At 34.4% G+C, this 27,540-nt stretch overlaps 1 long non-coding RNA gene across 1 annotated transcript in view; it reads right to left on the bottom strand.

The window, feature by feature from the left end:
• LOC128080738 (uncharacterized) overlaps window positions 1-27,540 on the bottom strand; it is a 216,288-nt gene that overhangs the window by 37,393 nt on the left and 151,355 nt on the right. Inside the window, exons 4-5 of the long non-coding RNA XR_008206864.1 lie at window positions 26,233-26,276; window positions 10,394-10,556 (exon numbers count right to left, since the gene is read on the bottom strand). This is a non-coding gene — a long non-coding RNA (uncharacterized LOC128080738). The remainder of the gene's footprint in view (window positions 1-10,393; window positions 10,557-26,232; window positions 26,277-27,540) is intronic.

Here is a 27,540-nt window from a genome sequence, read left to right as displayed (position 1 = left end):
GTAAAATGCATGACAAAAGTCCCCCTACTGAAATTGCATATTACTAAGACTAAGGTATCTTTTTTCCATATTTTGTACAAAAATAAATCAGCTAGAAATCCTATACTTAAGTTACTTAACATTGTTCATTTTTTAAGATTTCTGAGTATTGGAAAGGAAAATGGAAATATTGGCAAAATGGTATTCCAAATGTTTCTGAGTGGCTTTTTTTCTAGCTTGAGAAAACTCATTCAGGGTTGAGATTATAAAATCATTGGATTAAATTTGACATAATAAAAAAAGTCAAACTAAGTCTAAGGACCATTTTTTAAGGCATGACAAAAAATAATCTTTTTTGTATCCCATGCATATCAAGAGCACTCTATCAGGAGGCCTTGCAGGATAAACACACTGTAAAACTGGAGAAAACACTTATACAAAGTGAGGCCAGAATGAGTGATTTTCTACCTTCATTACAGTAAGTTTTTTTACCATCAACTACCATGTGTAATCTATTCACAGAACTTCAAAATCTCAATTAAGCGTAAATTTTGAGTTTATGTGGCAAATGGTAGAAGGCATACTAAGAGCATGCATCTGGATTAACAAAAATATTGGAAAGGAAAAGAAAATCACCCTCACTGTTCTTTTAAGACATCAGTGAGCATATAACATGTCTGATATAAAGGATACCATCTCTTTTAATTTCTAATACAATAGTAACCTTGGACCAAACTTGCAGCAAACTGCTTTGGTTCAAAAGACTACAGATTAAAGAAACTGGACTATCACAAAATAAGAATAAAGTGCCTCCAAAGTATGAATAATTGGTTGTAAAACAGAAAACTGAAGTATTGGCTTGTTGTCAGCCTTCTCAATAAGGAGAGATGCAACAGGGGAATGCTAAAGAAATCTATGTTGAAGCTTGTGACATTCAACATATTAATTACCTACAGAAAATCAATGTATCAAAGTAGCAAGAAGTCAGATTTAAAAAAAAATAAAAAATAAAAAAAATCCAGTCTGAATAAATAGACAGTAAGAGGACAAATAAAGTTATAAAGTTAGGCCAATGAAAAAATACTGTAGCTGACACAGGGAAAAATATCCCAACTTTATATGAATAAATTCTGGACAAGTTACTGCTTTTCAGGAGCAAGCTACTGGTGTGACCACAGACAGTTTTCTATTCAAAATCTTATTTTGAATACTATGTGCAATGAAATTCCCAGCTCAAGAGGAACACCGCAAACTCAACAAGCTAGAAAGAAACTAAAGTAGGATTCATTTTGTGGGAGGAATAAATAAAAGAGGAAAAAAAGATGTTGAACCGTAAGAAACACCAAAGTACATTTCCAAAATGTTGCATCCTGTTCCCTTCATCCTTCTGTTAAAATGAAAAAAACATACTAACAGACAAATAATTATTTGTTATTATGCTGATAGTAACATGGTTTATTACTACTTTGGCAAGCTTTTTTGTAATCAGTAATTCCAAGTAGTTCCTGTATCTAGATGGAAAACTGAAAGGATTTGAATACTTGCAGAGTTGGATGATTATTGAATTAAGATGTTTGGCTAAAACTAAAGATTATTTTTTCATTCTCTTCATATATTTCTTCTTCTATTTCACATACTTCTAAGAATTAGCTCTGACAGAATTATTAGACTGTAAAGGAGGTATACCTAATGTAGCCTGTGACTTACACAATGTGCTGAATTTTCTTTGTACTGTACTGTTACTAAATCTCGTGAGCACCAGACTGTACAACAGACATGAAGAAAGGAGGAGTGTATGTCCTTGGTATACTTTTGATCTTTCACTTTAATGTGAAGGTGTACAATCCAGTAAATGTTATGACTCACAGGTACAGACGAGCAAAATATACCTCAGGGTGTTTAATTCTGAGCCATCAGAAATAAGTTCCAAGGGCCACAAGATATAAAAGCAGTGGGATGTTTCCACCTACTACAACATCTGAAGGGAACACCACTCCAAAATCCCTACTAAATGTTATTATAAGATGGGGAAGATGTACTAGTTCTGCTGCAATTGCACTAGATCTTGATGGCAAAAGGGCATGGGGAGCTACAAAAAGGCAGTGTGCGCCAAAGACTGGTCAGTGGTGGAAAGACTGAGTGCCTGAAAAACTCCTCAGAAAACCTGACTGTCACATCTCTCCTGCTTTCATTTTGACCCTGAATTATATTTGTGTTTACTTTCTTCACGTCAGTTTGTATTTGCTTCTGTAGTGGTGTTGAATCATACAGCTATCAATACTGAATTGACAGGCAGGCAGCTGAAATCCTAGACTGTTCTTTCCATGTTGAACTCCACATACTCATGCGAAAACTTTATAAGACATTACTCTTACCTTCCTGTATTCTATTTTGTGCTATATTTTTAACAGAAATAATGCAAAAATACGAATCAGCTCTTGATGAGAAAAGAGACAGTAATCTTTCTTCTAGTTTCATTCAGTTCTGCAGAACATAAAATTACTGCTTATCTTATATAAGATTTCACATTACAGCAAAGACTTAACCATTTTGGTATTTAAGAACAACAGAACATAATTGGATTACTGAGAGTTAGGAAGTACCTTCACATCCCATACTTCACATGCATTTTTAATAACCATTTATTATTACTGTTCTGTAATATGGAAATCCATATTATTGTTAATATTGCACAAATTCACAGCTAATCACATTATAGTACCAAAGGAACAATTATAGTATGTGAATGTGTATAAAGATTAATATACATATCCTAATAAATCTCAGCTGACCCATTAATGTATAATGGACCCAAAGGAGGCCTCATATCCTTAGTATATAAATGGCACATTTCTTTCCCCTTCCACTCCTCTCTTCATTTTGTTTTATATGTGTAAACTGCCATAAAAAGGAAAATTAAGCCACACAAAAACACTCTCAAACATCAAGAGGCTAATCAAAAGCACAAAGCACTTTCTTTTCTTATTATACTACAAGAATCATGCTAATATTTGACATGCATATACAATGAGCTTTTTCACTTTTTTTTTTTTTTATTTTTTATTTTCCCTATTGAGAATAAGGCTTCTGAAGTGGTGGACAGACATACATTTCACACACACTGTATAACTTAATAGCTATTTCAGGGGAGAGGGAGTTTAAAGCAGGAGCTTCCAGTTTTAATTGTAAACTATAATGCCTTTTTCTTGGTCTAGGGCACATCCTCAGCTGTTTCAATTAAATCTTTTGTAGTTTAAAATGAAAAGTAAAAAGAGACAAATGATCCTTTTTGTTATGTAAGATATGCTTTACAATATCACTGCATAGTGACAACTCCTTGTCCTCCTGTCACATCCTGTCCCTTAGACTATACTGCAGAAAAGCAATTTTCTGCCTCAAAAGCACTCTATTTTTTAAAAGTTTGTCTCTGGGCAATTTTCAGGTCTACTAGACCTGCACAACTGTATACAGATGAGAAAAACCCCAAATAGGGCAATTTATTTGATTCCTCCTCTTCAAAACATTTAGCTGAGATTGCATATCCAACAGAGAAACCCCAACAAGAATATTCAGAGATGACCTGCAGTGACACATATCATTTTTTCTAAAAAATTTGCATTAAACATCTTCTCCAGAATCCTCAGATAGTCTGCACTTGCCTTTTGCTTAATATGACCTTTAACACAAATACTTCCCAGGATATTAACAGTTAATTTCCTTTTTAAAAGTGATCGTAAGATTTAGTCAGTTAAATAAAACATTTAAAGAGGAAGGGAGTCTTTCAGAGGAAGAATCGTGGTTGGATTTCTTTTTTTATTTTTTGAGATGTGCATTCATTTGAATCAGTTTCTTTCTTGTTAGAGAGCAAAGAATCACTTGCATGGGAAAATAAATTCTCCCAGTGTTCGGCTGCTGGTAACTTAACATTTATCAATGCCTCAAGCTAGTTTGACCTCAGTATTCTCCCGGTACAGTTTTGCCTTAACACAGTAAGGACATTTTGCAATGGAGCAAAGGCCTCCCATTTATAACCATCCATATCTCAAAAATGATTTTACCTGCATGAAACTCTTTTCAGAATTAAGACAGCTTCAGGCTTTGGACCTCAGTTTGCCACGAATGTAACATTCACTGAAGTCTTGTATGATTTTAAAAAAATCCAAACAAACAAAATACTGTTTTTTCAAAGTTCTCAAGCAAATAGGTGGATTTTCAAAACTGAAAACAAATAAATCATAGGCTCTTGAATATCTGAAATATTTTTTATATTACCTATATCCACTTCTGAAAATTGTAAACCAGACTGATAGCTAATTTATCCCTACAGACCTCTTTTATTTTATTTTTCTCTTGCTGTCTTTCTCAATTGAAAGCTAAGTACATTTAGTTTCAGAATTTCATGCTGGCATATAAATCAGTCATGATAAAAATCAAATGCTAGCATGGGAAAATAATGAGTCTAAAGAATATTTATATCCTTACACGGTTCTGATTAGCAGGTCAGACTGCACCAGCTAAAGCATTAACTTTCTTTTCTAATACAATACCTTCAGTATGAATGCAGTCTGCATTTTTCCGTGCCTGTTACGTGAGTATATTAAAAAGTGATATGGAAATGGGAATGTCAGTTTTTAACTTTTATTTTTAATGGTGTAAGAGTCCTTCAGTTCAGCAGTATATTAGCATAATTCACTTGATTAACCTTTGTGCCAGAAATGCTACCATGGTACCACCTGAAAGATCATGCACTTGGCTCTGAAGGTAGAATTTGGCACCTATTGAGTCTTATCTGAATTTCCTTCTCACATTGGTCTGAATATGTTTACACACACTGAGACAAGCCAAATCCAAAACAGCAGTATGGAGAATTTGAACATGGGGGAAGGAAAAAAAAAAGAAAAAGAAAAAAAAAAAGATTTTGAGATATGCTTACATTCTTGCTTTGAACTAGTGTTAGAAGGATTTTGTTAACATGTCGTGCTGTGGACACACAAGAGAAAGAGACATTGACAATTTAGTCTATTATGAGTGCAAGAGCTAAAGTTGTCCTAGCATATCCTATAGTCAATTCCTAGAGCTGGAACTGGAAAATCTGTTAAAGAACACTGCAATAAAGCCACAATAAATTGATGAAACTACAAACCACAAAATCTTTGAAAATGGTTGAACTGGGACTTTAAAAGAGGAATATAATTCTTTAAAGCTATGTCCACCTCTGATGTTTGCTTCAGATTGTTTGAATATATAGTTTTGCAAGAAACTAACTAATGTACTCTTTTATACCTCTTGCTGGCTGGCAAAGCTTCAGTTTGGTATCTGGTGGTGTCACTGATTATTCAAAAGTGTAAGTGAAGACTGATGCTCTATTTGTTTCGTTTTTCTCTAAACAGCAACAGCAACATCACGCAGAAGTTCCAGGAATAAGAAAATCTACCTGGTAATGAAAGAACTTATATCTAGCCTTAAATTTCTCCTTTTGAGTGGATTAATTGAATTCAATTTTTCTGAATATTTGCACTTTTGATATGGCTTACTAGCATACATTCAAAATCAAGATAACATCGTTTAAGTCAAGGATTCACCAGAGATACTGCACACCAAATCTGATCATTGCTAGCACTCTTTGATTAAATGCAGTTTTTTTCTTTAACTAAACTTTATATAATTAAGATTCCAGTTTTAGTCATACTTTTGCAAATCAATCATAGAAAAATATACACAGAAAAGCTGTAAACCTGACAGAAAAATGACAAAGAATGGTGTCTCTGAAACCCCACTGGATTCATGCGTAGCAAAGTATGATGTAGGATATTAAAAAAAAAAAAAAAAAAAAAAAAAGCTTTTTTTTTTTTTTTTCTACCAGAGGAAATTCATAGAAAAAGTTATTTTCAATAGCAAATATGCTCCTGCAGGTTTGCACATGTCAGATACCGATACAGAAAATATTCTATTATTTATGAATTTTCAGTAACTATCTCTTTATAAGAAAACAAGCTCTTCAGCTGAAACATATTTCTATGACTGTTCAGCAAATAGTGCTGGAGAAGACCTTAGGGTTGAGACTGGGGCCGCTGCTTCTTCTCAACAGAGAATCCGCTAATCACAAGGCCACAGCTTTCCTTCTTCTCCTTCTGTTTCTTTTCATTTTCTAAAGTTTCTCAGTGCTAGAGAGAAAAATAGGAGACTTCCATACAACCAATGTCTAGACTGTGTGTCTAGGTGGAGCTATGGAGCTCATTCAGAACCTCCTCCCACAGTTGTCATGGGAAGGCATCTGTGTGCAGTCAGGCACAGACTGATACAGCAGGGGTCAGAAATCTATCATTTCAACAGGTCAGAGAACTACAGATAAAACTTAGGTGTGAAAATGGGCATTCTTGCCTTCACAATCTTTCTCACAGTTACTTCTAATAGCTGAAACTCCTACTTTGACAAAAAATGGCCCTTTGCAGTCCGAGAACATACTACTTACAGCATATCTCTTTTCACCACCTTTTCCAGTGTCCAATAAGTCTGACTGCCTCAGTGCAGAAACACATCACTTAGTTCACAACACAATACAGAAATGGATGTCAATCCAAACACCAGATTCTTGAAAGCTAAACAGCGCCATTTACCATGGTACGTACACAGATAAAATCTAAAAGTCCAGTTTGACAATTACAAACCCTTCCTTAAAATGCATTTACCTGAATCAAAATTCAAATTAAGTTTGCTATGTGCCTGCAACCAAAAATGGAGAAACCTACAAAAATAGAAACCAAAATAAATTTCTGAAATATCCTTCTCTTGCAATTAGTTATCTGAATAATCATAAAATACCTCATTGTAAATTTGCTCCATCACTGTCACAAAGTAACAAGAATACATACATATCAAACTCTCAAGCCAAGATCAGTAATTCCCTTTCATATATTTTCTGAGTTAAAAACCTTAAAAAGAGAGAGGGAGAAGAGGAATCACTTTATCTGCTATTTGAACAAACAGAATTTCAAGCGAGGAATTAAGAGTCTTAAGTACAGTTCATCAAAATTTGCATTTTAATTAAAAGAAATGTTCATGGAAAAAAATCTGTATTGTGTTGTCTCTTATTTTGACTACAAGTGTATGCATCCCAACCACTCATCAGATCTTTTTCAATGTCTGCTCATTTTAGCCTTAGCTAAGACTAAAATCCCAGTATATGTGTCCTGACTGTCTCTCTTTTCTCAGTAATTTTTCATCTGGGTGACTATCAAATGTTAATCAAATCAGTAAAAGGATGTCTAAAAGATAATTAAGACCCTAAAAGTTTCAAGCATGGAGGTCTAAATTAACATCCCCAGGGATACAGGTGCAGGTAGAATTCAGGCATTCTGACAGGAGATGGCTGGCCTGCGTAGCACTCCTGGAGCTAAAGCAGAGCTCTTTTGTCACTCAGCCAAAAAAGATAATAAGAGACAAGAACAGGAAAGCTGAGGTTGCAGTTGAAATTAGTGTACCATTGGTACCTTTAGTACCATCTTTCTGCTAGTGGCAGTTTGTGCGACTTGATATTAAAAAGAAGAGTGTCATGATTCAATTTAGATCAGATTTCTAAGAGGTTAAAAATGTAAAGAAAATGAAATAAAAATGAAGAACAAACTTATAGATAAAAAGAGAAACATATTCTTTTATGGCAGTATTGTTCCCCTCTTTACTTAGGGGAAAGAAACATTGTTTAAGACTAATGGAAGTTTATACTTCTGGAAGTTAATGCAGTGTGCACAATAAATCGATATTTGAAGCAAGCTGCAAGGAAGTATCCTCATTAAGCCTTCATTTGTAGTTCAGAGCTACAGGCTTCAAAGGGGTAAACTTGCCTTTTAAGCTTTCTGTATTAGAGCTTATACTGGATTTTTTTTTTTTTTTTTTTAACAACCTCCTTAAAAATAGTTGAGTTTTTTTTAATTAAAAAAAACCTATAAAATAATCAGAGTTGTATTAATCCCATTTCAACACAACAGGTTAAAGCTAAGAATCCCACCTTCTTAACATAAATTATAAAACAGTTTTATCTCTTAGCTCAATAAATGATTATATAAAAATATGCAATATTTAATAAATTAAATTCTCACTCTTCCTCTCAATGTTCTTGAAGAAGTCCCCTCACTCTGAAATGTCAAATTTGAATAAAATATCAAATATGTGCAAAATGCGCTGGAAGCAGAATACTACTGAATCCAGAACCATCTGGCAGATCTCACTGAAATAGAGAAAATTAAATCAGGAAAACAAAGTACAGGAAATTATTTGCATGCTTTGTCACTTCTTTCTAATGCTGTATGTACACCCAAAATAAAAAAACTCACCATTTTGACCTACCATTAATCACAAATTGTATCATTCTAGCTTCTACAAAGCTGCTACGCTCTCTTAGTGAGAACTGAGCAGCTGCTGCGGTCATCCAGTTACCCATTAGTGGTGTAAGAGTTGCTCTCATAAGACTTGCAAAAATGTCACTATAATTTTCAAAAATGAGTTGTGATCTGTATGCCTGTACTTGGAATCTCACATGGAAAACAAGAAACGCTGAGTCGTTAACTGTTAGCCTGTATATAGTTCATTTTTAAGGAAAGCTGCTATATGTGCTAAATATCACTGTATGATAAGAGACAGATTATTCTATACAGCTACTGTAAAATTATGGAACATCCTTTAAAAATATAAAAATGTTCTGACAGACAACTTCAGATTGAAAACAACTAAAGAAGGCGTTTCTCAAAAGTTGAATGTTTTGAAACTGTCCTCTCCCTTTGTGTTCTAGATGGTGTGTAATCTTACCATCGTATATCACTGAACTAGAATTTGTAGAACATGGTTATGACTGGCACAATATTACCAATAAAAAGTTGTAGAAAATGTATTTATACAATATTTATTTATGCCTTCAGTTTCTGAAGTTGTTATTACAGTGAGCCCTGACCAGGATGGAGACTTATGTAAATTCTAAATCAAATCCCTGAAAATAAGACTGACACTGATTTGTTTTCATACCCAAATGCTAGCCTCCAAATACAAGAATCCAGCATACAGTTAATATAAAAAGAAAGAAACAACACTGACAAAACACAGACACTTATGCAAGTCTGATGAATTTCTGCCCTCTTTCTTTTTTGCTCCATGCTGTCCCCTGACTACTGCTCATCAAAGTCAAGGAAAGCAGTGACAATCCTAATACACAGTTGAGAAACTGCTAAATGATACTACTCCTCATTCTTCACCACAAGATCCACATACACTATATGTAACTGCCTTTCCATTTGCTAGAAGTGTTACTTTGATGAAAAGGTATTATTTTGTTAGGCTGGTGCCATGATAACTTTCCTATTAATATTTCTTTTGAAGCTTCTCAGATCCTTCAAATTGACACACTTCAAGTACACATGCAGTTAAGAAAAAAAATATAAAAATCAAACATTACTTATCATATAGTCATAAATGATACATCACAGTTGTCTGAATGTAGCCTGAATAGGAGATAATTGCAGTAATGTAGATAATAATGGATGGCAGCTAGCTAAGTGACTTTTATGGCAATGTCTTTAGATTAAATATGTGTAATCCTTCAAAAATTTCCAGCCTTACACCCTCCATATATTTACAACTTCCAGACTCTTCCTAGCTAGATAAAATATTTATTGCACCTGAGTATATACTTTGTAGTGTTCTGTGTTATGGTACAGTAAATATTCCTTAGACACAGGTGGCTATTTCACTATACATCTGTTTGCAACACTGAAAATCTCCTCAGGCATACTGGATGTCTTAAGGATAAATCAGCTGAGGAAGCCTTAGATGACCTGAGAACTTTTTTCAGTACTGAAGTGTGTAATTTAGACTGCCTTATGGAACTATTCCCATTACCACAGCTTTCCTGGACTGCCCCATGGGTATCAGAATTTCTGCAGTGCTGTGATTTCACTCTAGGCATGCTTCCCAAACCAGAAGGGTCCCAGAAAGCAGCCTCTGGCTATCTTCCTTAATTCCTCCACCTGGGAAAGTCTCATCTTGCCAGACTGGGGGCGTTATAATAAATTTATACCATCTCAGACCATTTAGCCAACACAAAACAACAGAAAGAGATGAGAGATTCTTGTTTGCTGTCAGGAAATCTCTGTCTTAAAAACAGTCCTTCTAAGAGATAGTTTCTTAGGGTCATAATAAATAACACAGGCTAGTGTTCTATAAATGCTTGCAGGCCAAGAGAAATACATTGTGTTACTAAATACTGGAAGTTATTATTAAAAAGGAAAAAAACCAAAACAAAACAAACACCTGCTCACGTGTCTTTTTGTTATACTTTGAAAAAAAAGGAAGAACCTTTAGGTCAACACAGCTTTTTGAAACAAGTTTCTCTGCACCAAACAACTACTTTCCCCATGTGGTCACTCACCAATATTTATAAGGGAAGGTCACTTTGAATGCCACCAGCAGATGAAAAAACAGGAGGGAAGGAGGGTTTTCATGTCTTCACTGAGCTGGCTGATTCTGCCAAAGTGATAGCCGACATTGACATTACACAAGGGAAAGGTTGTCGTAGTCTCACATTCCCAGCTCTGCTGCAGTAACAAAACAAAACAAAAACAGAAAAACATATGTGCATACTTTTCAAATAAAAGTAATGCCAAAACGTTAAAACTCTGATCTCTGGAATATAAATACGGCTTTAATCTTGGCTTTGAAACACTTTATCGCAAATCTACTTTAAAAATAAGATTTAAAAAGACCCCTAAGAAATTGAATATCCTTCTGTAAAATTAATCAATCATTTTGAGGGTTTAGAGGTAGGAAATGGCCATAAACATCTTATGTACTCAGTTGGTGGTAGAAAACAGACTGAAATGACAATTCCATTAAAAATAGGGAAAAACTGAGATCTGAAGTGAAGATTTTATGCAGAGTACATGGCAGGGAATGATAGGATGCACGTGGCCTATGGAAAACTGAAGGGAAAGCTGAAGGATTAATGAGGGATTCCTATTTATTTATTTATTTATTATATTTTTCTAGCATTCGTGTGAATTATTACCTATACGCCTGGTACGTCCTAAAAGAAAAAACTGTGATGAATAAATAAACAGCTCTAGAAATCTTCAATAGGGTCCTTTACCTTGCAGGGAATATTATCATTGGCTTTTGATACAATTTCTGCTGCAGGGAAAGACTTTCAAAGCTCAGAATGCTGAAGTATTGCCAGGCGCTCAAAGACCCCCTGCTGTGCGCGTCAAACTAAGAAATCTCTCTGAACTTGTCGAATTAAAAGTCATCTCTCCCTCTCTGCAACCCCTGCATGAGCTGGGAAGCTCTGTCCTCATTTTTTTTAGGCCTTCCACGATAAACAAATGGAGCCTGGAGCATCTTTATTCTTTTCAGGCACGTAATTAAAATTCTTTAAAAAATGTAATTGAAGGCAATGAATTTCAAAAGAAGGTTCTAGTGAACAAGGAGGCTAGAACAGTTTGAATAGACCATATCGCTTCACCGTTCAATTGCGTTTCAAAGGAACGAGCAAAACAGCTTGTTAAGATCCTGGGTAAGTGTCTGTTATTTATTTAATTTGTTTGTACATCAAGAAGGTTGCTCCAAACTTAAACATCTCAGCAGGATTTACGCTTTCTGGAATGTCATAAGACTTAATTACTGAAACAGCAAAGAGGAGTATACTATTAAAATATGAACAAAGCAGAAAGCATCCTTGGTTTCTTAAAATCATTATTTATATATATCTCCTAAGAAATTAAAGAATGCATTTTTTGAAGGATGTGTATTTTCTTGGCAAGTCCCCTTCATCGACCCAAACCACTGTAAACATTCACAACTTTGCAAAGGTTTATGAATCTGATCATGCATAAAATGCTGATTTGCTGTGATCACCATTGCTGTGAAACACTGCAATGATTACAGTGAATAAGAATTTTTGATATTGTCAGGAAGAGAGCAAGAATTAAATTTAAAATTAATAAAAAAGAAATGAAAAATCTCACATTTGAATTAAATACCAGGAATTACCATACAGCATTAACTAAAAGACAGTAGAAGACAAAACACTGTTGCAGACTACCTAGAGAGTTCAAACTCTAAACCCAACACTACTGAATATCTCTTTTAGAGTCATTTAACAACCCTCCGAAAAAGAAAACAAGAAAAGGCCCAGTTCATGCATTTTTTATTAACTTTACCATTCTATGTTTTTAATCTGGTACTTCTGGCTGTTAATGTCCATTTAAGTTGCATTATTTTTAGGAATTCACCATAGGGAGAGTGGAGATTAAAATGTTAAGTTATTGCAATACTCTCCACATTAAAACCAGAATGGATTGTGTAGCAATGCAGTGCCATTTCCACAACCTCTGGTTAGCACAATTGCTTCTGATGGTCATGATGCCTCTAGGAGACTCAAGCCAGCACAGCTGCTTTTTATCCTTGGAGGGAGAGGTCAGGGGAAACAGGAAGGCAGATGGAGGAGCCCTATACATGGTCTGTGTGAGACTGGCAGCAGCATACAAGCAGGATACAGTTACTCCAACACAATACCAATGCAGATCTAGCGGCAGCCAACTATGGCTTTGAATATGCTATCAAATAATAGTTCTGACTATAGTTCAGTCCCAGGACCTGGTAACCTTTTCATCATGCTGGCTTTTTGTTTCTTTGTTTTGTTATTCGTTTTTTGTTTTGTTTTGTTTTGTTTTGAGTAAAATCTGATACAGCATAAGGAATAGCCTTCTGCAATAGTCATGCTAGATAGGTAATACAGAGTGTTACCAACAGTGCTTGAAGTTTCGTCTTGATTGTCTGCTGTTGTCTAGTATTATTCTCAGCAGGCTTTGGGCATCCAAATACACATATGCATTCATGTCACACACAGAATAAGCAATATACAGCTTCACTTTTGTATTGTGCACATTGTACTTTCACAAACTGCACACGGCCTACCCGTTGTGCTCTGAGGAAGACAAAATACACCAATAATGATCCTATCTCAGATCCAGCGAGAGTCCATCTCAGCAGACAACATGCAGCAGGCTGTCATGTGTTTCCACCAGAGTGTTGTCCAATATGGTACAGTCAGCCATTACAAAAATAAATAAACAAATAAATAAAGACAGTCACCACTAAGCCCAGAAACACTAGTGTGAAAAATATTGAACTTGTCTTGGCCTCCCCTTTAGACATATTAAAGCGACTTATGAAAGCGTATCTAACATTTCCAATTGTGCATACTATATCAATTCCCATGAGATCAACAAAAAAAAACCCCACAGAAATAATTTTTAAAAGTACAAAAATATAAATAAGAAAAAAAAAATAAAATGTACAGAAATATCTTCAATTTCTACTGTAAAACTGAGTTAATGGAAACCAATGTGATTATAAAAAATAACTCATCTTTCACTTAATTTTCCTCTGTAGAACGTGAAGGACATGACAAAAAGAACTGTAACAAAGAAACTGCATCTGATGTTTTAGGTAAAAAAAAAAAAATACTGTGGCTCAGCATGAGTATTTAGTATCTGTTTGCAGAATGAGTAAAGGTTCCTTTAAGTTCACTAAGCACTCACTCCAAAGTTTAGGGAAGATCAGCGGCTGAGAAAAAAGAGGCTACTGAAATATGAGTCACATCTATGAACAAAACTGATCAAAGTCTACTTGGCTGCCAGAGTGCCTTCAGTTTATTCTCTTGCCATACAAAGATTACTTGATTGAAAGGTGTGTGGATGTAAGGCACCCAGGTTCCTGTCTACTGTCACTGGGCCTGATATTCTCATTTGTTATGTTTGACTTCCTTTATTGATTTCTTTTTCCTAAGCATCAGCAGCTGATGTCACTTCTGTAACTTTGGGGAACACATTTACATTGGAAATAAATGCATAGCAATTCTCTTTTCCCCTCCATGGTCAAATTATTATTGTAAGAGATGCAATAAACTCAAAATTATCCAGTCATATGCTGATAGCAGTAGAGTCATGTTATAGAGTCATGTACATTTCATACACTCATATATATCTTGAGGATCTCAGACATTTTTCTTAGTGGACAGAAAAAAAAGTCTCTTGATACCACTGTCACATGAGAGGTTAACATGAATAGTTTCATAGAACAATTCCTTTAAAAGGCATTTGCTGCTTATAAACATCTAGCTCTTATATGACATTAAACTAGTACCTAACTGGTTAAAAAATAAGTAGGATACCTATAGCAGAAGCATCCAGGGTACAGTTTTGATCAAATAATTCAGAGTTCTGTAGATAAAAGCTGTTGTCAGGTGATGCCTTTGCAATTCGGTACAAAGTACTGCGATTTCAGAAGATGGCAGAAGAGGGAGTTATGTGAATGTAAACCCAAATTATGAGTTCAAAATAAAGTACAAGAGCGAGGCAATGCCAAATCTTTCAGCTGCTCTTTGTCCTTTTCAGAAGAGCTACATTTCTATTTCTAACACTGTACGAAGTCAGGATACATCAGAATTCTAAATTTTTAGAAAATGCAGTGATGTTCTTTAATATTCATATTCTGAATTACGCAGATTAATATCTTATTCATGCATTTTTCACTGTTCTGTAATTTCAACAAAACATGACTTTGTATATTAGATTCACTGAAGATAAAACAGACCCATGAGGGCACAGAGGAGAGAACACTTTCCTCAGTGAAGTTAGCTATATGACAAGCTGTATAAGCAGAAGTAAAGAACTGAAGTACATGCTTAACCTTATTAACAGGTTCTGTCCCTTACCTCAGGACTTACTTTAGTCAGTAGTTGATATAAATATGTCAAAATAAGTTCCAGGAACTATTTCATGCTGCTTTCTCCTCCCAGCTCCCACGAGTCTAGGCAGTATGACCCTCTCCATTGCAATAGTGAATATTAAAAATTATCTGAAGTGCTTGAGAATTTCAATTACCATATTTTTTGATGGAGATTAACAGATGGTTATGAGAAAAGTAAATAATGAGTAAAACAGACCCATCTGGTTCAATTTTCATGCACTTAGTCCAGTCATTAGGCTCAAGAACTTACAACCAAGTTCAGAGTAGGAAAGGGAAAATAATACTAATTTGCTGGTAATTCCGCCTGCATATTAAAATTAATTACCAATGATACTAACTATAAGTGAGAATTTTTTTTCTGTCAGTCTTTTCAGAAGATCTATTAAGCTAGCAAAAAATCATGAATGAGTGCATATTAGACAGTCTAGCAAGCCTGATGTGCTTCTCTATGCATAAGCAAAGAAAGGAATTGATAATACTTGGCAGAAGAACATAGTGATCTATGATTCTATAAGGCTATGTCAAAGCAATTAATTCCCATATCTCAATGTACAGGTTGCTTTCATTGGGATTTGCATGCATCAATAAAGGTTAGAGGCTGACCTGCCAGAAAGGAGCTCTGTGAATAAGGATCTTAGTCTCCTGTGGACAAAAGGTCGGCCATGAGCTAGCAGTGTGCCCTTGAGGCCAAGAAGACCAATGGAATCTTGGAATACATGAAAAAGAACGTGGCAGCAGGTCGAGGGAGATGATCCTCCCCCTCTGCTCTGCACTGGCCACATCCAGAGTGCTGCGTCCAGTTCTGGGCTCCCCAGTTCAAGAAAGATGAGTAACTCCTGGAGAGAACCCAGTAGAGGGCCACAGAGATTACTGGGGGCCTGGAGCATTTCCCCTATGAGGAAGGGCTGAGAGACCTGGGGCAGTCCAGCCTGAAGAAGAGAAGGCTGAGAGCTGTCAGGCTCCTAAAAAGCTTTGGTGGGACATAAAACTTTCAAAAAGGGTGAAGAAAAACAGGCGTGCAGAGCAGCTGCACCCTAAGAGCTTGCCTGTGAGGTGAGAAGGGACTCACTCCATCTTACCCCCAGAATTTTCAATGGACTGTCTGTACAAACCCCAGTTAACTCACGCAGCCATCTTACAAAAAGATGTATAAAAAATATAGCCTTATATTAGACTAATATATTAATACATTAATAATCAATGCTGTTCTTACAGTTCATAAATGTGGCATCCTTTTTCCTTGTGAATTTACAAGTTCTTTGAAACAAACTGCATTTGCAGCCTCCCCTTTATACAGTGCAGAGTAAACCACCGATAGCAGTGTATCTGTCAAATTCAATGCTGGAGAATAGAACAGGAAACTGACATAGTCATGACAAGCATATACACTTTATATCAGGAAAGAGCTCTGTTTTGTTGATTACTGCATACTGCTAGAATGATGTGTTTTGTGTTCACATAAACAGGACCATAGTAAAAATCTTGAATTGTGAAATATCATCACAGACAGAATTAAGGCTGGAGTAAACTTAGAGAAAATGAAACACCTCTTCAAATGATCACATTTTCTACTACACTATTTATATCAGTATTTCAAGAAACACTACCATGAAGAATTGCTGCAAGTTGGTGAAGATATTAGCATTTTTTATTTTAATTCAGAATTATATAATATTCTTATTTTAAACAACTAAAGTTGATAGCTCATACACTGCTTTTACTGATGTCATTTTACTTTAAAAGATGTCAGTGTAATTTACAGAAGCTGAATTTCAGTTCCTAAAAAACAGTATTTTCAAGTATTACCTCAACTTACTACACTGTAACTATTCCCATTTCTTGAAAAGTGAGGATCATAAATTTCAGCAAATTAAGATGTTTGGAAACTTTCTCATAAAACCATATTAATTCAAGAGAATAAGCAAACGTATGTACTAATCTTAAAGTTGCTTCATAGTTTATCAATGGCACTTATGTACTTTCTGTTTTATACACACAAAATATTTGAAGACTCGCTATATATATCAACAATAATATTGCATGTGCAAATAGGGTTCTTAATTTTTTTAAAAATTTCATCTCATCTTCTTAAACTGCTTTGTGTTTTCACTGTGAAGTTTGCCTGTCAGTATTTTCAATAATTACTTTAAGTTTGTATAACATTTCCATAAAATAATGTGTTCAAGTTCATATATGGTGATCCTCACTGGTATTATTTTGGCATTCATTTTAGTTTGTCATTTTGTTGTAGGTATGTAGATGCTAAATTTTATTGCAGCAAGTGCAATCTATTAACACTTTAGAACTGTAAGAAGGCTGTCATAACTTCATGTTGTGCTATATGCAATAGTTTTGAAAATTAACATTATACAGAGTATGGCTTTCAGTCAGATCTCTGCTTTTGAGGATTTGAAAGGTTTCTGGGACCAGTGAGATGCAGAGTGGATTTTCTATAGAGCCTTTTGTACTCATCATGCAGTCTATAGGCAGAAGGCAGTGAGGACTAGTCTCAGAATAACAGCTCATCTTCCTGTCATGCATTCCTTTGTTTTACATCTTGGTGTTGTTTTTTTTTTTCAATTTCATTCTTCTAAAATACCTTTTAGTCTAGAAATCAGAACAAATCAGGCAAAACTTTCTAAATAAAGAATATAAGATGTGTAAGATTTAACAGACTGCCATTATAATAAGGTATAGTACATATTCGTTTTTCTGAAATACATGGTAGGATGAATCCTAAATTAAAACTGTTAATATGCTATACTAACAAGAACGAATTATATACCTCAATGACTGTAAAATATTGAGAAATCTACAATAAATCTATTTACACTATTTGGAAAAAACTATGACGTAAAAAACATTTTTACAAATTTTGGAGTAAGTTTAAAGACATGGGAAAATAATAAGTAACAAGATTTTCTCAGATTATCTGATGACAAACAGACAGCTTATAAGCAACCAAAAAAATGTTTTTTATAATAGAGAAATGTGATAGATTTGAGTTATTTAGATCCTGTTAAAGATTTTCATATGATTGTGCCCCATACCTGGAGGATATGGAGGATATACCTGCCTGCTTGGATGGGGCCCCTACAGCCTGATGTGGTGGGAGGCAGCTCTGCCCATGGCAGAGGGTTGGAACTGGATGTTCTTTAAGGTCCCTTCCAACCCAAACCATTCTGTGATTTTATGATACTGGCATCACAGGGAGTTACAACAAAGATAGGAGTGGTGAGAACTCTGATGTAAAGAAGAATCTGACTTGAGTCTGAAGAAAGATTACTAGTGGAGCTGTTTACAAAGAGGTGGGCATTACTCAGGCAAGTCCATTACTTGCAGCCCAGCTCCGCTCACACTGTGGCCTGCTCCCCCTGCTGCCGTGCCATCATGGCGATTCTGCCCCCTGAGCAGCCTGCCCCAGCCCTGGGACATGGGGGAAGAGATGCAGTGCAGTGCTAACAAATGGTATGGTACTGTGCTTATTTTGCAAGGACATTCTGTTACTTTTATAAGATTACAATTTCAAAAGACATTATAAGCAAAAACAAGCTGACAAATGTGGTGCATATCAAGGAATGCTTCTTAAAGACAAAAGAGCGGAACTGAAAAAAGTCTCTCACCTCAGCAAAATATTTTTAAAGAAGTTAAAACTCAAACAGGCTCTGTTATAAAAATTATATGATAGCAAATCTGACTGCAAAATATTTAAACGATATCCTGATGGTGAGTTTGTTAAGCAATGAATGGAAAGCATGACAGATACCACATAATCACAAAAACAAACAAACAAGAAACAACAGATTTTTCTAAAATCAGTTTGTATTATCAGATTGTAGCCAGGTGAACTGAAGAAGCAGGAAAACGCATTGAAAAAAATTTGGAGATTAAAGCTGCTAATTTCAAATGTTATGCTTTGGTGATAAATGAAGTTATTGATGCTACAGATATGGGTCAATTTGCCATTTTCATCAGAGGTATTGATAACAAATATAATATCACTGAAGAAATGGATTTTTTGGTGCTGTTGGAATATGCAATTCAATCTCTTCATTTGTACAAAGAAGTGAAAAAATACATTAAAGCAATTTAAATTAACCTTCCTCAGCATATCTAATATAGCTACCAACAGTGCACTGGTGATGGTTTGTAAAAAAAGAGGGACTTATAAAATTAGTAGAAGACAACACAATCACCACCAGTAACTCATTCTTCATGAAATATCAATGCATCAGATATCAAGAAAATTTATGTGGAAAAGCTTTAAAAATGGATAATGTTGTGCAAATTGTTATCAAAGCTGTGAATTTCATTAAGTCCAAGAAACTGAATCATCACCAGTTTTAGGAGTGCATTAAAAGTATGGATGCTGACTACAGGGTCATCATTTACTTTTCTGAAGGAAGGTAGCTAAGTTGGGTTAAAATGCTAAGAAGACTTTAGGATTAGGGAAATTAAATCAAGTCCTTTATGGAATCAAAATGAAAATTTGTGCCAGCATATGAAGATGAAAACTGGGTCACAGATTTAGCATTTTTGGTGGATTTGGCTGCTCATGTGAGTGACTTAAACATGGGTCTTCAAGGTGAAAATTATGTTTCATACAATAACAGCATTCAAAATAAAATTTAAATTACAGCAAGCTCTAATTATGGCAAATAACTTCATGCATTTTGATACACTGACTAAACTCAGCCCTGTGAACAGTGAAAAATATGCAACCATGCTTTTTGTTTTCATAAAGAAATTTGAGAAAAGGTTTCAAGATTAAAAAAAAAAAAATGTGTGTATATTTGCAACTCTATTTTCATTAGACATAAATACATTACTTGCAAATTTTCAGAAGGAATCTTATAGAGTAGCAATTAGATGTTTAACTCAAAGAAAAAATTGGTCATGTATCTTTATTAAATTTTCATAATCCCTATCTTACCAGAGAAAAATATATCTCGCTTCACAATCATGCCTTATTTTTGTCATTGCTTTTTGGCAGTACATGCATTTATGAACAATTATTGCCAACGATGGTCTCCTAAGAAACTTATCTATATTTTCTCACTCTTACTTTACCTAAGCAATTAGGACAACCTAAGATTTTGTAAAATATATTGCTAAACTTTTGATAGAACTTATCTCTGTAAACTATAAGACAGCATTAAACTGTTGTCAAACTCCATTCTTTGCTCATTACATGCTATTTCTGTTTTCATCTCACAGTGCTAAGCCTCTGAAGCCGCATAAAGCCAGGAAAACATTTCTTTACTCTGAAGTATGAGAATCAGAGCTTATTGTTATGAATCTTTCTAAAATGTTGCCCTTTTCCCCCAGTTCAGTACATACTGTGGAGTCCAGAACCTTGCAAGTTTTTTTTTTTTTTTTAATATGACTGACTTAAAATAAAATTCATAGTCTCAATTTATTGCTGGTATTTTCCAGCAGAAGTGAATTTTCTTTCCAGTCCACATGATGCTAGCTAGTCATAGCAGTTGGAATAGTTGTGCTCTGCATAGTTCATTGAGAATACTGATTGTTGCTGTGAGTCATTTTGTCTAGGAAAGCATGCCTGAGTGAAGTTAGAGCATTACTTTGATCTGGTAACCATGTAGCAGCCAGGAAAAAGAGACAATTATACTCAAGAAGCAATTTATGATTTTAAAAATGATTAACTAAACATTAGTATATCCTCTTTGCACATGTGCATAAAATACAAGATAGAATTCCGGATTACTTCAGTCTGCTACATCTCCTGTAGTCCACTGTTATTTTTAATCTAGATTGCTCATTTTGAGGACACAAAAGCATGAGTTATTGCAGTAATTTTCAGAGTCAAATTTCACTGTTAATTTTAATTGTTGGATCTAAGAATCTGGAATGTTAGTAAGAATATGCAAGGCTTAATATTTATCAAGAGTTAACGTGCAATGGTTTACAATTACTTTTTAAAATAGAAACCTGAAGACCGTGAGGATTCTCACTGAGGGTTTAGTGTTGTAATTTCTCATGCTCCACAGTTGTACAGGGCTACAAATGCTGCAAGCTAGGGAATCAATATGCTGGTGATAATAGTTTAGATAAATAGATGTATTTCCAATGGCAAAATATCAGTAAAGTGTCCTAATATGTATTAGTCTCCAGCTGGGAAAATATGCACTGGTTTGAAAGGGAAAGAGTGTTTACTTAGTGCCATCTCTGTGGGAATAATTACATACAAGCTATAAAAGAAATCATAATTAAAAATACACCTGAAGTATCCTATTGAGCCATTTACATGGAACAGGTCATTTTATGCAGTATTCCAAATGACTACTGTACACATAGAATCATTATTTCATCATATTCCCTGTCACTTTCTGAAAAACAACACAAGCCCTATATGAACAAACAAGTACAAATACATGCTCTATTCATCTTTGAGCTATTGTGGAATTTATGAAATATTTAAAATGTTATTTGTTTTCTGTCTTACTTGACATCCCCTCTATGGATGGGGCATCCACAACTTCTCTGGGCAGCCTGTTCCATCTTCTGAATGAAGAATTTCTTCCTAACATCTAATCTAGAAATCCTCTTTCAGTTTAAATCCATTCCCCCTTGCCTTATCACTATCTACTCGAGTAAAAAGTCAGTACCTCCAGCCTTCTGATTGTCTTTGTGGCCCTCTTCTGGATCTACTCTAGCAGCTCTGCATCCTTCTTGTATTGGGGTCCCGAGGCCTGGACCCAGAACTCCAGGTGGGGCTTCACAATGGCAGAGAAGAGAGAGACAATCCCCTCCCTCTCCCTGCTGGCCCAGTCCTTGTTGATGCAGCCCCCAATACCAATGGCCTTCTGGGCTGCGAGAGCACACTGCTGGCTCATATACAGCTTCTCGCCCATCAGGACCCCCAAGTTCTTCTCTGCAGGGCTGCTCACTAAGAGTTCATTACCCAGTCTCTGTTCATATCTAGGATTGCTCCAACCCGAGTGCAACTCCTTGCACTTGGTCTCACTGAACCTCATTACATTCTTATGAGCCCACTTCCGTATCACTTGGCATGACACCAATTACTGTAAAATTACAAAGTTTTGTGGGTTTTTATTTGACCAACATATAATTGAAGACTGGCGTCTTATTATTAAATTGATTATAACTAGTATATTAAAATAGCCTGTGCTGATTTTGAGAACCTGTTCTGGATTAGAGTCATCTTAAAGATGGTATCAATTCCTATTCAGAATACAATGTTGAAGAATAATTGAAAGAATTACATCTCAACATAAAATCAATTTATGTTTGAAGCCCTCTATTCAACTGCGACTTACACACAGAACTCTAACTAGGATCGGATTTAAATGAACTTGATCAAGCTTTTATTTATTTCACAGAGTAGCAATGGAAAATGATTTCCAATTTTAACAGAATCATTTATATACATATAGAAACTTGGTTATATCATATAGCCTTCTTATATTAAATAATTGGTAAGAATCTGTTTGCATATGTTCAACCAAGTCAACTGCATTCCCGTTCAGAAAAAAAGCATATTTCTAAGACAAAAGCAATATTTATATATACTTGCACAAATACTTTAACAAATTATTTTAAATCATTTCTGCATACAAGCGATTTAAGATCTCCTTAAATGCTTTGTGGACATTAATGATAAAATTTAAACAGATCAACATAAATTATTCAGCCAGCTACACAGAAAACTCAATTGCTATTTCTGATATGAGAAAAAGCAGTAATATTGTATTTTCCAAAGATGAGAATTTTTAAGATATTTCTTGGATCTTATTTTCTAAATATGGTGCTTGATCACACATCTTTAATGTGCAACAGATGCATACAGAATCCCTTATTATGGCTTCATGGGGCATTTAACAAATGGAACTCAGTTTATTCCATGACTGAGATCACCCATGAGTTCTTCTAGCCAACTATAAAATCATTTGTATTTGCCAGCACATGTAATATTTGGATTCTTTCCCTCTTGCTGATAAACTCAGGTTTAAAAAATGTTCCATGCAATCTTAACCAATACACGGGAATCTATTTAATAATGTTATCCATGCAAATTAGGACAACTTTCATCTCACAGTTTTCTGTGATGAGATACAACATTTTCAGATATTAATTTAAAAATAGTCTATGCTCCTATCTTTTGGTACACATATTCTATGTTTAAAAACAGGCATATATTTAAATGCGATACATTCCCTTTCATACAAAATCTTCACCTCTAACATCCCCAAAGTGTTCTATTTACTCCAGACTGTATGAAAGAATTCCGAGTATTGATAGCTAGAGCAGCAGGTGAGATTAGCAGCATCACCTATCCCACATCACCTCTGTTTCAACTGAAACACACTGTTACACTGAAATGGAATCAACCTATTATGAAATTTACTTTTAAATTTGCTCACTCACTCAATCACTAACATAAATAAGGACAGATGAAACAGCTCTAATGACCTTTTCATAATGTTTAAATATATGTGGTAAGTTATTATTTTAATTGTCATTTACTCCAGTGCGATTTATGGTATGTATCCCTAAATGCTATCACATAATCTTTTAAATTCTAAATAAAAAATATATTTCTAACAGTGAATTATATTAATCATTAAATACACTATTAGATTAAGAAAAATTACTTTGTAGAAGAAATGCAAATTGATGTTCTGAAAAGATTTGTGAGAGCAAGGGAAATAGTAAATTTCAAGAAGTCACCAAGCATGATACTACATGTGTTCTCCTGAGACAGTATCAAGTTTTAGAGCCAGCATATTATAAGAAATAAAATGCCTTCTTTGTAAGTAGATTAGAAGTGGTCTTTTTTTTTTTTTTTTTTTTTTTTAAAGTAAAAGAGATTCAACTTCCATCTTATTTTTTAATATATTTTTTCTATATATAAAAAGGACGCAAATTGTTTTTTTTAATATATATGTCTAATTCCAACAATTCTCTTCAATATTACTCCTCAGTCAAAATTCAAAACAGAGTTTAAATGGCCCTGTCATAGTTCTTTTTTTTTTTTTTTTTTTTTTTTACAAACACTGCAGTACCTGTGCGTCTGGATTGTCACGATACTATATGACAAAGGTCCTGAGAAGTATCTCTTTATCATTTTCTTTACATCTAGAACCAGTTGGTAACTTTTGCTGTTTTGTTTTCTCCACCAGATTATGGTTTGCAAAACCAAATCTTTCACAGGAAATCATAATTTCGAGTCATTTCCTTTAAATCATCATTACATGTGAATTTCATCAAGGAGAAATATTTCGAAATGGCACTGATCCAAATCAGAAAGTCTGAGATGCTGAACTGCTGAACATTTTGAAGCTAGACTTTATGGCCTCAACCACTATCATACGCTATTTGCAATTCAGATGCCACATATCCTCTGTAATCGAAATGCATCAGACAGATTGGTTTCCTAGAACTTGTCAGCCTGCAAAATCTAAGGCTGGAGTGAGCTTGACAGACATCTAGAAATTCATATCGGATATGGAGAAAGTCACTTGGCAACTATTAATTCACTACCTTGTCTAATAAAAAGATTAGAGGATATTAAATGAAACTAGGGGGTAAAAGGTTCAAAACACCCAAAGGAATTAAATCTTCTCACACAAATAAATTAAGCTGTGGGTGAATAAGATCAATATGGATGGCAGTGGATTTGGAAGTAGATTCAGACACCTATGTAGGGGTAGGCTGCGAGCTATCAATGTATACTTGTCCTGTTTTCATACGATTCTCTATGTATTCATAATTGATCAAACACAATATTGTGCAAGACAGAGCTTTGATCTGGTTTGAGTACTGTAAGTTTTTCATGTGTTTATGCTGTACCTCAGTTTTTCCTATAGCTAAACTGCACTGATACATCAGGGAAGACACTGTCCTACTGGTATCCTGACAGAATGCCTGAAAATTTTTTACTGAACTATTCTGTAGCTTTATTATAGCTGTATTTGCACATTAGCTCACTTGCACATAGTTTAATACCAGATGTATCTAAAATTACTTATTCCCTACTTCTATTTTTTCCTGATCTCTAACATATAATACAATGCAACGTTTCCAATTCCTATTTCTGGTTTCTTCAGTATACAAGCTATATCTTATAGCCCACAAAATATCTGAGTAATCTTACTGCGGCTATGAGTGATTCAGTCTTATTTTGCTCATTGGTAAAAGGTACTTTATTCATATGTTATTCATAATCCTTACTTCTACCTGTAAATAACAATTTATAAATTTTAAAAGGAAGAATGACAGATGAATTTGGACAACTGGATTCTGTCCATTCTTACCTTCATATGTTGTCTAAGGAAATTAAATTAAAGAGTAATTGAAAGCAGGTTAAAAACATGTATTCCCCATTTCTACATCCACTGCATTTAATTCTGTCATAAATAGGCACAAATAATATAATGGCATGGGAGTTACACAGAAATAAAATGTAACCATGGGGAATATGCAGATTGAAAATAAACAATATATCTTTCAAGAAGTAAAAATATTATGAGTATTGTTGTGTTATTTTTGCCTTTTATTGTTTTCCGTACCTATTTTGAAAATTGTCTCTTATACTACTTAGATTATTTTGATGTTTGCTAAGAATATCTGTTAGCTCTGAAGAATTAAAAAAATATCTAGATATTTAATCCTTGGCTTTATTCAGTAATCATGAATGAATCAAAATAAACAGTACTTTATCAAGAATTTGCTTTTGTTAATCTGTTTTTTTTTTTGTTTTTTTTTTTTTTTGTATTATTATTGTTTTTTTTTTTCTGAAAAATGGAGCACTAACTCTTCATTCACTGCTTTTCTTATAAGCCTTTTAAGTGTGCTTCTGATGTAAAGCTACTGAGGTCCATCATAAAATCCTATTGATAATCCATGTAGTACCTCATTAAGCCATACTATTCCTCAACTCCCAAGAAGAGCAACATAAAGGAAATACACCGTTTTACAGTGCCTCTCTGAATGAGACCTTTAGTGTGAAATAAAACAAAGATATATATTTTTTAAACTTGGCAAGTATTTGAAGGCACTGGTATGAATGAAAACACAAATGTACAGCAACTTAAGGGACTTTGGATCAAAACCCTCTTGGGGTTTGCCCTGAAGTTCTATGACCCGCCATCTCTTTTAGTTGATCTTTTCAAATATTGGAACATTTTTTTCAACCATCTAAAAAATCCCAACTTCAAAAGATCTGTAAAGACAATGTTATGTCTTCAAGTAATGAAAGAAGTTTGAAATGGTTTCATCTAACAAAGCTGCACTTTTTTTGTAACAAGATCTATAACATTCTTGTTGAGAACTCTCTCATACTAATCACTCTGTACAAGACTAATATATAAAATTACTTACATTTATAGAGACAATGTCACCGCTATTTTTTAAGATGAAAATCTTTTGATTAAATAGCTTTGAATCAGAAATAGAAGGAGAAACAGTCTACTTTACCTATAAACATATGTGTGGCTCTGAACATTCTGAGAAGCAGTTTCCTAAAAAAATGAAAAAGAATAAATTCACAACACATTAATTTCAAAAGAAACTAGCTACTAAGGTGATTTATTTGCTTTGTTCCCACAGAACTGTGAATATATACAATAAAATTCTTTTTTGTAAGTGTTTATTCTATCAAAAACATCATTAGGCTACACTTCCAAGACAGCATGCAGAGTAAACTAATACCTACAAAGTCTGTAGGTGTTGATTGGACAGCTCAATTCAAAATGAGAGTAACACAAACACTACTATACTACATCTAAATTGTCACCTTTATACTCTAGAGCTAGACTTAATGAATTCCAGAGGGACAGAGATGTACAGAAAATCTAAGATCCATCAAAAAATACAGGCTGAAAACCAAATAAATGGAAACAGGTAGGCACCACTTGAACTAGTATAATTTTAGTTTTGGTCTTGGTCTGAAACAATGAAGTTTCCCAAGGTATTTGCTTAAAGCTCAAACTGAAACTAGCTTTTACACAATACAGAATATTAAACAAACACACAGATTGACTGCCATGGCTCAAGCTCCATGTCCAACATATTATCAGTACAACACTGTGCAGGTCCCCATGAGTTTCGCTAGCAGAACACAGAGAAATCAAAACCAGACACTGCTTGGTGAATTAAAGAAGAAATTACTGACAATTAAAACCTTTTGATCCTTATCAAAGTATAATGCTAAGAAGAGAATATTTTTCTCCAACTCTAACAAGACAACCTCCTCTACATGGAGGAGAGTTCCTTCCTATGTTGATATTATTTTGTAGCTGTCTAAGACAAAGCTAGAGACAATATCACTGTTTTTTTTTTTTGTTGTTGTTGTTGTTGTTGTTGTTTTTTTCTCCCTTGTCTCTGGCTAGAAGTAACTTACATTGTGAGAATCTGTGTGATTCTTAGGAGAATTAAGCCCATGGTATTTTTCAGTGACTGAAAGCTTAGGCATGTATCTCTAAAACATCAGTCGTAGTTATATTAAATTTAAAGCTTCATTTGCTATTATGTTAAATAGATCATTAAGCTTCTTATTTTAACAGTCACCTAGTTCAGCAGTGTCAGAAAAATCAGAAAAAGATTCTGATATACACTTTCTTTGCTTCAGTTTTCAAACAGCAATTACTCTGTATTTTGGAAATGATTATTTATTAATATGTTTAGAGACACATCAAACTACACAGAAACTAAATTTCTTAAAACCTCAAAAATCTAATATGTTCCTTGGACAGAAAATGTGTGCACTTGGTTATTGTCAGCTCA

This window comes from Tympanuchus pallidicinctus, unplaced genomic scaffold (genome assembly GCF_026119805.1).
Source record: "Tympanuchus pallidicinctus isolate F22 unplaced genomic scaffold, pur_lepc_1.0 scaffold2, whole genome shotgun sequence".
NCBI lineage: Eukaryota > Metazoa > Chordata > Aves > Galliformes > Phasianidae > Tympanuchus > Tympanuchus pallidicinctus.
This window is presented reverse-complemented; position numbering and strand designations above follow the sequence as displayed.